The sequence below is a fragment of the Peromyscus leucopus genome, chromosome 14, assembly GCF_004664715.2.
Source record: "Peromyscus leucopus breed LL Stock chromosome 14, UCI_PerLeu_2.1, whole genome shotgun sequence".
NCBI classification, from domain to species: Eukaryota; Metazoa; Chordata; class Mammalia; order Rodentia; family Cricetidae; genus Peromyscus; species Peromyscus leucopus.
This window is the reverse complement of record NC_051075.1, coordinates 19,979,513-19,992,174: the sequence shown is the minus strand read 5'-3', so window position 1 is coordinate 19,992,174 and position 12,662 is coordinate 19,979,513.

Genomic DNA, 12,662 nt, shown 5'->3' with positions numbered 1-12,662 from the left:
CTGATTTTGCCTTTTCTGAATCTTCCTGCCTTGTTCTTGCTGGCTTTGCTCGGGCAACATCCTGCCCCACCTGTCCTGTGTGCCCCTCTGTAATACCTTGCCCAGCTCCTTGCTTCTGTTATCAACTGCTGAACAAATTTTGAGTGAACAGCATTCAACAGACTTGATGTTCCCTTTGAGTCTAAGCACGATCAGGCCCCTAACTTAGGTCCCTTGAGTTGGAGACTTGTTCCAATCTCTTGGAGTTTTTCTCTAATCTGTAACAGTTACACTAATCGGATTTAAAACTGACTGAACACTTTTATTATAGCTTGCCAGAGGTATGCATTAAAATTTAACACTGTTTCCTCTTAGAACAGAAAGAGAGTACTTATGGCGTGATTATATCGGATTAGAATTTTTCATTAAAAAGGGTTTTAAACACTTCGGCAAGTAAAAAGGCAGAATCCTGTTTAATGAGTTTTTAAAGGGGGTGAAAGTAAGTGAAGTTTAATAGGCCGTTTTCTCTCTGCCGACATAAAATCCCTCTTTCACTGTGTTGTCCCGTGCATAGACTGTGGCCACAGAACTGGAGGGTTTGCTACTTGAATATGTCAGAGGAAGACAAAGCCTGTCCTGAAATGGATGAGAGGTTATATAAAAAATTTAAGAGCAGACCCAAATGCTCCGCAGCCCCAAGTTTCTGAATTTTAGCTGTAATTTCTGAATTATTACTATTGAGATTTCGCTCCACCCTTTGAGCAGAATGAGATGCTTGATGAGTTGTGCTCATCTAAGAGGCTTAAAGCCAACATTCCGAAGGAAAGTTAAAGGTCTGGAGATTGAAAGGGTGTTATTGAGGTTTAAATTCTTCGTCGGTGTGGCTTGCAGTAGTGATGGGTGCCCAGGGCCCTCCCCATGGGACATGGCTCTTAGGGAGGCTGGCTCATGCGATGCCATTTAATACGGCCCCAATTGCCACATACAAATGCAGAAGCTACAGATACAAAGGCCAGACCTCTGACAACAGGAAATCTAGCCAAAATATTTAACCAAGTAATTTTATCACTGCCTTTGAAATGGCTAGGGTATGCATTTTAGTTGGGCTCAAGAGTGCACATATATCAAACAAAGGGCTTGGACTGAAATAAATCTACCTCAGATCTGTTTACCAAGCAAGGTTGAAAGAGTCAAGTTTCTAAGCATTTCAGAAATCGGAGTTGTTGGAATTGAAACAAGGCAGTTTAGTGGCAACAGTCTGAGCTTTCTCTGATGTGAACTTCGATAGAAGCCGTGGCTATTGGAAATGTGTGTACATTCTCATTTATGGCTAATTAGAAGTATTTTTGTGACTGAATTCTGGGAAGTGTGTCGTGGGTGTCAGCACACAGCATTGCACAGTTAATAGGAATTGGCACTAACGTCACATGCGTCATACTTGGAAGCAAACTCCAATAGAGATAGTTTCGGAATGGTGTGTGTATATTCTCATTTATGACTAATTAAAATTATTTTTTAATCTGGTGTTTAGGAAATGTGACATGTACTGTTTTACCAATTGAATCACAATTAGAAAACATGGATTAGTAACTTGAACTTGAGTGTTTCTTGAAGAACTCAGGTGGCCAGGAAGCTGGGAGGAGAAGTCTTCAGAACATTGAGACACTCAGGGCAGAGGGACACCAGTCAGGCCTACCCTGCACCACAAGTGCCCAGGTGGAACTTTGGAGGTGGCTTTGGTTTTTTTTTTTTCCCTGTTTCTTCTTGTTCATTCTGCTCCTTCTCCCTCTTCTTTCTTTATTACTAGAAGTAATAGTTCTTGCCCAAAGAGTGGAAAAGCAGTGTCTGAATGGGCTCCCAAAGGCTGAAGTATCTAAGCCCTTCAGATACTTTTCCAATTAATTATAAAGGAATTAAGCCAACCAGGGTTGCTCTGATTGATTGATAAATAAAACACTGATTGGCCAGTAGCCAGGCAGGAAGTATAGTATAGGTGAGATAAACAGAGAGGAGAAGGCCCGGGAGTGGAAGGGTGAGGCAGAGAGAAGCACGATGTAAGAGACCGGTAAGCCTCGAGCCACGTGGCAAGGTATAGATTTATTGAAATGGGTTAATTTAAGATATAAGAACTAGATAGCAAGAAGCCTGCCATGACTGTACAGTTTATAAATAATATAAGTGTCTCTGTGTGTTTACTTGGCTGTGGGACTGGCGGGTGAGAGAGATTTGTCCTGAGTGTGGGCCAGGCAGGACCAGGAAAACTTCAGCTGCAAACCAGCCTTTCATATAGCATTTTCATTGTTCAGAAGCCATTATGAAAGCCTTACTTTTAGTTCTTTTCTTTTCTTTTTTTTTTTAGCAGTGCAATAAAGTAGGGATTATATTAGCATCTATACTTTATATATGGGAGCCTGGGCACAAAGGTGAGATAATTGACTCAGCGTCACAGCCATGAGTGACAGAGCTAAGACATTCATGTGGTCATCAGGAAGAGTCTGCCCTGATGACAATACAGTGCCACCTCTTTACCTTTTCTTTTGTTTTTGTGTTTTTTGTGTTTAGGTTTCCTGATTTCTTAATCTACTATAAAATTTAAAACAAAAAATTGTGAAGAAGGAAGAGCAAGTGCACCCCAAATCCCAACTCACAGAGGTAATCACCACCAGCTCACTGAGCGGACTTCCTTCATATACTTCATACATGTCTGATTATAATCCATGGAATCATGGAATCGTGCCATAAAATTTTTAATTTTTTTTAAAAAAGGATGCTCTTTTTTTTGACTACTTCTCCTTCATTCCTTTATCAACTGTGTTTTTAATGAGCTAGCAATTTATCTCTTTTTCTTATTGTGTGTGTGTATGGGGTTTGCACATGTATTTTGGCATGTTTGTGGAAGCATGTGTATGGGATGCAGTTGTGTGGTCACGTATGTGTGTTTGCAAGCCCATGGAGGCCAGAGAATGGATGCTGGGTATCATCCTTGATCACTCTTTGCTTTATTTACTGAGATGTCTCACTGGGCCAGAGGTTCACCATGTTGACTAGTTCATCCAGCATGTCCTGAGGAGTCCATCTTAGCTCCAGAGCACCTGGATTATAGGTTACCTTCATTCTGCCATGCTTTGTGCAGGTGGTGGGAATCAAAAGTCTGATCCTCATGTTTGGACAAACAAATGCTCGATCAATTGAGCCATTTCCTCAGCCCTAATTTATACTTTTTAAAGCTTATATAATGAAAAATGGAATAATAAGTTTATAAATAGGAATATATCTATATCTATCTATATCGATATATGACAAGGGGTTTTCTTGGAGATGATTTTTGTTTGTTTTGCATCTCGCTATGCATTTTCTCACTAAATGGAAAATATTCATATGATCTGGATTAATTTAATCATTTAAAAATTATTGCATAATATTTCTCTATGTTGGTTGTTTTATTCCTTTAAAAAATTATTTAGTTAGTTTTTTTTTTTTTTTTTTTTTGGTGTATGTGTGTGGTTTTTTTTTTTGAGACAGGGTTTCTTTGCATATCCCTGGCTGTCCTGCAACTGTCTCTGTAGATCAGGCAGATCTTGAACTCATAGAAATCTGCCTGGCTCTGCCTCCTGAGTGCTGGGATTAAAGGCGTACGCCACCACTGCCTGGCCGCGCGCGCCCGTGTGTGTGTGTGTGTGTGTGTGTGTGTGTGTGTGTGTGTGTGTGTGTGCTGAGTATATGTCTTTGCACCTGTGGAGGCCAGGAGAAAGGGTCAGATCTCCTTGATCTGTGGTCACAGAGATTGTGTACTGGCATGTGGGCACAAGGACTGGAACCTAGGACCTCTGCAAAAGACAAAAGGCTCTTGATGGTTGAGTCATCTTTCCATTTTAATATACTCCTCCCATAACAAAATTCTGCTGTTGTGGTTTGAATGAGAATGTCTCCCACAGGCTCAGACATTTCAATCCTTGCTCCCAGTAGTTGGTGCTGTTTGGGAGGTGTAGGAGGTCAGGCTTTCTACAGGAAGTCCATCACTGGGGGTAGCCTTTGAAGCTTGTAACCTCCACCTACTTCCAGTTTGCTTTTTCTCCTTCATGTTTGCTGCTGAGGATGTGGTTTCCTGGCTGCCTGCTTCTGCCACCATGCCTGTCTTTGGCTGTCATGCCTCCTTGCTAGGATCGAGCCTGGAACCATAAGCAAATGATGCTCCTTCTCCCTTAAGTCATCTTTGGTCATGGTCTTATGTCACAGCAAGAGAACAGTAGATAACACAGAACCCCATAACACTACCTTGTAGACAGTCTTTTATCTGGTTCGACTCTGACAGGAAAGCTGGAGACAGCACTCATAGGAACTTGTTTCATTAAGGAAACTATCCCTGATATAAAGAGTGGGGACTAGAGAAAGTCATCAGAGAAGACAGGGTAACTAGTGCAAAGAGGTGTGATTCAGTCACTTCCTGCAGGGAAGCTAGTGAAAAGGGGTGTGATTGAGTCACTTCCTGCAGGGGTACTAGTGCAAAGAGGTGTGATTGAGTCGCTTCCTGCAGGGGTACTAGTGCAAAGAGGTGTGATTGAGTCACTTCCTGCATGGACCATTGAGCTCGCCCTGCCTAAGAGACTCTAAAGACTGGACTTTCAAATTCTTTGATGGTTATAGACAAGAAGAGGTAACAGGTATCCTCTAGTCCAAGTCCCAAGGCAGCGACGCTTTACAAAGCCACATTGGTGGGTGTTGGAAACCTGCATGGAAGGTTTGGGAAGCTGATGCCATTAGGCAGGTGTGGAAAGTCTTTCCGTGTATTAAGATGGTTGTTATAGTGTTAGTGGAGTCAAAAAGGACTGGGGAAGTAAGGCATTCAATACAAAGCCACTCCGACTATTGTCTGGCTTTCCACATCCTGGAAGTCTGTTCTACAGAATAGCTCTTAAATGGCTATAACAGTGAGCAGTGTAGTGGGTAGCCATTCCAGCTGTGGTCTGGAAGTTCCAACCCCCATTGAGGTTTTGGTAACTATCACGCCCACAAGGCAGGGCCAAGGGAGGGCCTGAAGACCCAAGATTGGGACGTGCAGTGCGTTCTTGCTGCTGGGAGCCGGGACGCTAGAGGTGGACAGAAGAGAGTTCTCCAGAGAACATCGCCGAACTACTGCTGCATCTTTCCCAGAACCCTTAACCTACCTATTCCTTCATTTGTAAGTTATGCCATTAAATAAATCTCCTTTTAACTATGTGGAGTGGCCTTAATAATTTCACCAATACAGCAGTGTGTCTTTGGACAGGTCAGACGACCTCCATCATTGCAACAATCACAGGGGTATGTAGTTTACAAAGGAGGAAAGTGAGATGCCGAGAGCTTATGAGGGGAGACCATTTGCACTATGGACACTTGTTGCTGGAGGGCTTCTCTTCAGGTTCCACCAAACCCCACAGTCCCACAATCCACGTATAAAATAATCACTCAGACACTTATATCACTTATAAACTGTATGGCCGCGGCAGGCTTCTTGCTAACTGTTCTTTTATCTTAAATTAACCCATTTTTTTTTTTTTTAATAAATTTATACCTTGCCACGTGGCTGGTGGCTTACCGGCGTCTTTACATGCTGTTTGTCCTGGCGGTGGCTGTAGTGTCTCTCCTCCTTCTTCCTGTTTTCCCAACTTTTCTCCCTCTTTGTCCCGCCTATACTTCCTGCCTGGTCATTGGCCATCAGTGTTTTATTTATATAGAGTGATATCCACAGCAGACACTCTCAGGACTCAGCCCAGTGCCCACTGCAGCTTAGAGGACACTCAGGGTATGCATTGTTTTTTTTTTTTTTTTAAGATTTATTTATTTATTATGTATGCAGAAGAGGGCACCAGATCTCATTACAGATGGTTGTGAGTCACCATGTGGTTGCTGGGAATTGAACTCAGGACCTCTGGAAGAGCAGTCAGTGCTCTTAACCTCTGAGCCATCTCTCCAGTCCATGTGCACTGTTTTTTTTTTTAAACTTTGGAAACTTATCTACTTGTTCCCATCCACCAGTGATGGATTATATCACTACTATAAGTGGCTAAACTTGGTGTTTCTTCAAGAAATAGCACCAGCTCAATAATGTCACAGCATCAGTAGCTCTTGGTTTTACAGCCACACGAGCCCTCTTTAGATGATCTTTTACTTATTTATTTTATTCTGTGTATGAGTGCTTTGCCTGCATATATGTGTGTGTACCACGTGCATGCCTGGGGACCTTAGGAGGTCAGGAAAGGGCTCTGGGGTATATCCAGCATGCCCTAGAACTGGAGTTACAGATGGGGGTGGGCCATCATACAGGTCCTGGGAACTGACCCAGGTCCTCTGCAAGAAAAGCCAGTGTTCTTAATCATTGAGCACCTCTCCAGCCCTTCATCCCATGCTTTCAAAGAAACATTCTTTTCACCAAGTCACAAACTCAATCCTTAGAAAGTCTAGCAATTAAATTGCAGATTTCCAATGATGGAGTCACATCTCTCATTCCCTTTCTCATGCTGCTTTTTATTTATTGTACTTGTGTGTGTATATGAGCTTGCGCATGTGTGTGCAGGTACACACCTGCATGCATGCATGAGCGTGGAGGCCAGAGAACAACTTTTGGTGTCATTACTCAAGAGTTTTCCACCTTGCTTGTGGGGACAGTGCTGACTCAGGCTGGCTTGGTAGTGAAGCTTCAGGGATCCTGCTTTCATCTCTCCAACACTGGCATTACAGATGTGTGCTGCTGTGCCCAGGTGTTTATATGCTGGTGTGGATAAAATTCAGGTCCTCATGCTTACATGGCGAGTCATCTCCCATCTCCAAATTAGTCTTACTTTCATGAGGGAGTATTATGGACCATCGCACAAGCCGAATTCTCTAGGTGCATTATGTTTTTTTTTTTTTCCTGCCATACTTTTTCTTGAGGATCGTTATTTTCGTGATTTTACTGTTGCCCTTTCTGCTACATGGGACGTACACATCAGGTAAAAGACACAACACATCTGAGACTGAGCACCACTGTCTGTAACTGAACAGGCAAAGAAGTTACACTGAACGTCAGTATCAGGTAGTGCGTTTTGAGAAAAAAAAAAGTGACTAACATGGGTCTACATTGATTAACACCATGAAATCACATCTAATATTTAATACCACATGATTCAATACAGCCTTATGATACAAAACGTGTTATCCATGTTCCTATAAGTAACCCCTCACCCACATTCCAGTAACTCTGCTAAATGTATTGTCCACTAAGTTGAACTTGGATGGGATTTTTCCTTTGGTCCATCATCACCTTCTATCTGTGGTGAATAGAAATAGACTTGCCAGGGAGGCACATAGTAAGTCCAGGAGCCATAAAAGCTGAAATGATCCCGTGCAAACATGATCTCCACTGTTATATAATCTGCACCATATAGCAGCCACCTGTCTGTTAGACCTCAGAATCTTGTGGGCCAGGAGGCAGGTGAGTCTGTTTTGTGTGATTTAATTGACATTCTTTGATGGTGTTCAACTGGTGTTCTGATCTGGACAGTTGTGGATTGTCCAGAAGCCAGGGAAGATGCTATGTCTTGTGTGAGATATCTGAGGGAAAAAAAATTATGTACACTATGTTCTTATGTCTGTTAACTTTATTCCTCTAAGACAAAATTCTATCTTTACAGCTACAGCTCCGTCAGGCATTAGGAATAAATCTAGATACACCAAGTGTAAGGATTCCGTCCTTAATGACATCATCAGCCTGCGACAGCGTCCCAGCCTAAAAAGCAGGTGGACCCTCTGTGCGCCCCTTCTTTCCTTTCCGCTCCTTCCTTCCATCTGTCCTCTCTCTCTCCCTCCCTCTCTTTCCTTCCTGCTCCTTCCTTCCATCTGTTCTCTCTCTCTCTCCCTCTCTCTTTCCCCCCTCCCAATAAAGCTCTCAAAAGGTAACCATGGCTTGTGACTCTCCTCCAGCACTCTCCTCCATTGGCATGGCTGCCGAGGGCGGCGGCCGTTTAACCAACACCAAGCTCTTTGTCCATCTACTTTCTTTCTCTGGGATGAAACCCTGTCTCCATAGCTTCAGTTCCGTCCTGACACTCAGTCCTCTTTGTCCTCATTTACTGCTCTCTCATAGTCCTGCTAACAACTAAGCTCTTTTGCTTCCAGCCTCATCTTTGTCCTCTGTTTCTTTGTCCTTCATCTCTACTTGCTCTCTACTCCTGGCTCTGATGAACTCTACAAGAGTTCTGCCTTACCATCTACAAAACCTCTATGTTCTTCCCTTCTCCCTGGCCATGCTGTTTTGTCTCCTCTACAAAAAACACCTGTCTCTCCTTCCCCTGGTCATAGCAGTTCTCTTCCATCTTGATATGTACAAACCTCTTTTGTTTTCAGTCAATTGCTCTGGAGAGCCGCTAGGCCTCAAGGCAAGGGGATGGTCTGAGCTTCACTTGCACAAGAAACAAAGCTATGTATCTACCACCTGCGTGGCTCTGCCTATGAGACCTTATCCAAGTACTGGCAGGAAGTTCACATGCACATTCTATGGTAATTGTGAGCACAAGAAATTCATAACAAGGCACAGCTGAATATTAAGCCGTCTGACACCGAATAGTCCATGCTAGATGGTTTCCCACTTGACTGACCCTTGGCCTGGTCAAGGTATAGCTTTAATACACAGCTGGACTCCTTATGACATATTCTTGTGGCTTGCCACAGACAGCTTTACTCAAGACAGGCTCAGCTTAGTCCCTTCCTTTTCTATGTAGTCTCCGGGCCTTGTGCCTCGCTTGTGGTCTTTCTATCATGGTAGTTGATAGAAAGCATGGCACACAAGTGGAGTGGGTACTGCCATCATCTTAAATATCTTAAGATCTAGATGGGCTCACCATCACTTCCAATGAATTGTATTGGTCGGAACATTGCCAGAACCCATCCAGATTCAGAGAGAGGACAGAGGTCCCACACTTAGTGTGTGGGGTGGGTGGGTATGTGTGTAGGATGTGTGTGTGTGTGTGTGTGTGTGTGTGTGTGTGTGTGTGTGTAGAATGTTTATGTGCTACATAGGCACATATGTGTGAACCCATGTGTGGATGCCAAAGGGGGCATCAGGTGTCCTGTTCTACCACTTCCTGCCTATGCCTTTGAGAAAGTCTCTTGCTAGGCTGGCAGCCAGCAAGCCCCGGTGATCTTCCTGTCACTGGATTCACAGTGCTGGGGTTACAGGTGTGCACAGGGTGAAGCCTGGCTTTGTACACGGCTGCTGGAAATCAAACTTAGATCCTCATGCTGTTCACGAAGCCATCTCCTTGGCGCTTAGAGTCTAGCTCATGACGAGACAGGACAAAAAATTTGCACTGTCTTTAATCTGCTGTAGCCTATCCTTTCCCCTCCTTGCTAAGATAGAGTAAGAGGGGAGAGGGGAAGCAGACCTAGGTAGACACTTTGCTCTGTGTCTGCTTGGGAGATAGCAAGAGAGAAAGACTCAAGCCCAAAGGCCAGCACGAAGCGCACCTATCAAATCAAGAAATGGAAGGGCCAGCACAGTGATGTCCAGGGCACTGGCTTGTGGAGTCAGGAGAAGCTGAGAAGGCGAGAAGGCTGTGGTTCATTTCCTCAACCTGGAAGGTGGGGCAGCACCACACCGGCAATGCACAGTCGCAGAACAGAAGCATGGTCGTGGGGCTTCAGGAAGGGATTCCTGCCTCAAAGGGGAAGCACCCTGAGCCTCCTCATCCAAGGTGTGAGGAAGGAGAGAGGATAACTGCACCCACTGGCCCACCCCTGCTCCACCTCATCCACCCACCCCCCATTTAGGAGAAGACAGTGGAATCCAGGCATGAATTTTACTTGAGGCTGGTTTAGATCTGAAGATACAATCAAGGAACAGGAAGTGATAATTTAAGTAAAAGATGTTGTCTTGGCAGGAGTAGAGCAAAAATGTCATTTCTCAGTTTTCTGATAGAGTGTTTGCCTTAACACTGAGGCTAGTACATGGGCTCTGGGGATTTAAACAGTTGGATCTAATTCTTTTGCTTGTGAACTGAGATTTCCTTAGTTCTTCATCTGTGAAATGGGCCCAGTAGTATTAGCAGTAACAAATAATGATATTAATAAACATTTGCATCTCAGGACAGATATGGGACTAAGTGAACAATCTTAGTACTGTGACTGATGCTTGCTAAATGGCCAGTCCTCAAAACATGTTCAGTAAATGTCGTCTTTTATCACCATTGTTATAGTAATAGCCCCTATCCTCGTGGGCCACTGGGAGCCTGAAGAGAGGGAGGGCCTGAAACTCAAGGAAGACCTCTCATTCCTCCAGCTCTGACTATGTCTACTGGGGTATAATGTGATCTATAAACTCCTCTGTCTGTTGACATGCCAGCAAACGATACGTCTCCCCGATCTACTTAGGTTTTCAAGCTTAACATAAGAGCCCAGGTGCTAGAGGCTCAGAGCAGAAAGGGGGCTGGGGGTTGGGGGTCTGTCCTGGCCTTGACAAAAGACTGCGTAAGCTAATAAATAAAGCATTCAGTCAGAGAGCTTGAGAGCTGGGGTGCCACATCGCGTGCAAATCCAGATCAGTGGCTAAGCTTCTTCCAGCCTGAAGTTAATCGTAACTGACATGTTAGAGTAAAACTACTTTATGAAATCAATATTAAATTTACAACCTTTGACATTCTGGGACATCAAAGATAAAGGGGGAACTAAGCCATGGAATAAACAGTCTTCGAGCTCTTCCAGCTGTTGGAGGAGAAGGGTGATGTGGGAAGCCAGGAGCCCAAACTGTACGGTGTTAGTTTTGTTTTTGTATGAATGTTCTGACATCAATAAAAACATTTCTAAGAGAATCACACAGATGCTTACACACAGACAAGGAAAGGGAGCAACAAAGAGAACTCCATTAGTCTAACAGATTCCTTAGAATTCATTCCAGATTGGAGCACCTGGATTCATTCCCTGCTGGTAAGGCTGGACTTCCCTAGATGGAGGGGTGTTGCAGTCACAGGCAAGCATCACTTTGTGAGGCCAGCACATCTTTGCTGAGGTCCCTCACCTATCCAACCAGGGGCCACGCTATGAGTCTGTACCTCTTTGTATTCACAGAGGGGCAAACTCAGTGGAAGCGTCATAGGAAGCAGGGTGGAACTTCCAGGGTCCCCTCCTAATGAGAATGTGCTTTTGGGAGTGCCCTCTGGTAGGTACTGTCTAGGGTAAGGGTCTCACTCCTGGAGAGCAGATTTTTAATTATGGGCTGGAGAAGCAGGGTTGTCTTGATCCTACCAGGTAGAGTCAGTCCGGGGCACTTAGCTGCCTTGCACCTTCCAGCATGTCAGGACACACATGACTTCCAGTTCTCTTAATCAAGGAACATTTTGTCCAAGGGATTGTCAAAGAACTGTGTTGCCTCTGTGGAGGATTTGGTTCCTTCAGATCATTAGATAAATATAACTTTGTGAATGTGAAAAAATAAGATATTTTTTGATGTGTGTGTGTGTGTGTGTGTGTGTGTGTGTGTGTGTCTGTCTGTCTGTCTGTCTGTCACACTTGTACAGAGGGATGGCAACAATTCCATTTTCATACTCTAGTCTTCCCACCTCAGCTCTTTTCTCCATTGCCAGTTCCCTGCCTCTTCTGATTCCTGTCTCCCCATCCATCTTCCCCAAAAGGCTGGTTGAGCCTCTCTGATTTGCAGTCATGGTGATATTTTGGGCTGGGTTTGCGGCGTGGTGCAAGCAGAAAGACACACTGAGCAGCCTGTCACTACCATTTGGTACCATTGTCATCTGCTTGCCGAAGGCAAAGCCAAACGGAAACCCCATCTTCCATTTTGTATCAAAACCCAAGTCAAAGACCGTCATGCATGGGTAAGTCCTGTTGAAGTGTTTGATGTCCTGGGGGCCTGAGGCAAAATCATCGTGAGAAGCAAATGCCTACTTGAGCACAGTATAAGCAGAAAGTGCAAACTTGCCCCAAGAACATAAAATACTTGTTTTGATGATGATGGGAATTCTGAAAGCTCCTTGGGGGACAGCGTTTAGAACACAGAACATTTTTTCTTGTTGGTGGTGAGCGAATGAGTCTCTCCCTGGATAAACTGGGAGGAAAGTAATGCCTGTTCGGACTTTAATCTGTGTACGGGCAGTGCAGCTGCTCCACACTTAGGGTTCCTTTTTACATCCTTGTATTGACAATAAAAGTATTTATTTTTCATGTATCAGTGTTTTGCACGCGCGCGCGCACACACACACACACACACACACACACACACACACACACACACAGGCATATATGTATTCACCATGAGAAACCAGAGGAGGATATCAGATCCCCTGGAATTATAGTAATGGGTGATTAAAAGCTGTCGTTGGTACTCAGTAACAAATCTGAGTCCTCAACAAGAGCAGCCAGTGCTCTTAATTGCTGAGCCATCTCTCCAGCCCTTGTATTGAAAATTTAAATTGCTGATGGATTACCACAAATGCTGCCCTTTAAAACACAATATTTTAATCTTAGAGTTCTGGAGATCATAATTCCAGTGAGAACTCCCTTGGCTAACAATGTCATCAGGGCCCTGCTCCTTCTTAGAGGCTCCGTGGGAGAATTTGCTCCTTTGCCTTTCCAGGCTCCCAGTTACCACTTGGGTTCCTTGGTTCAGGGCTCCTTTCGTCATCTTCAAAGCCTGCAGTGGTAGTTTGGGTTCTCCCACTGCA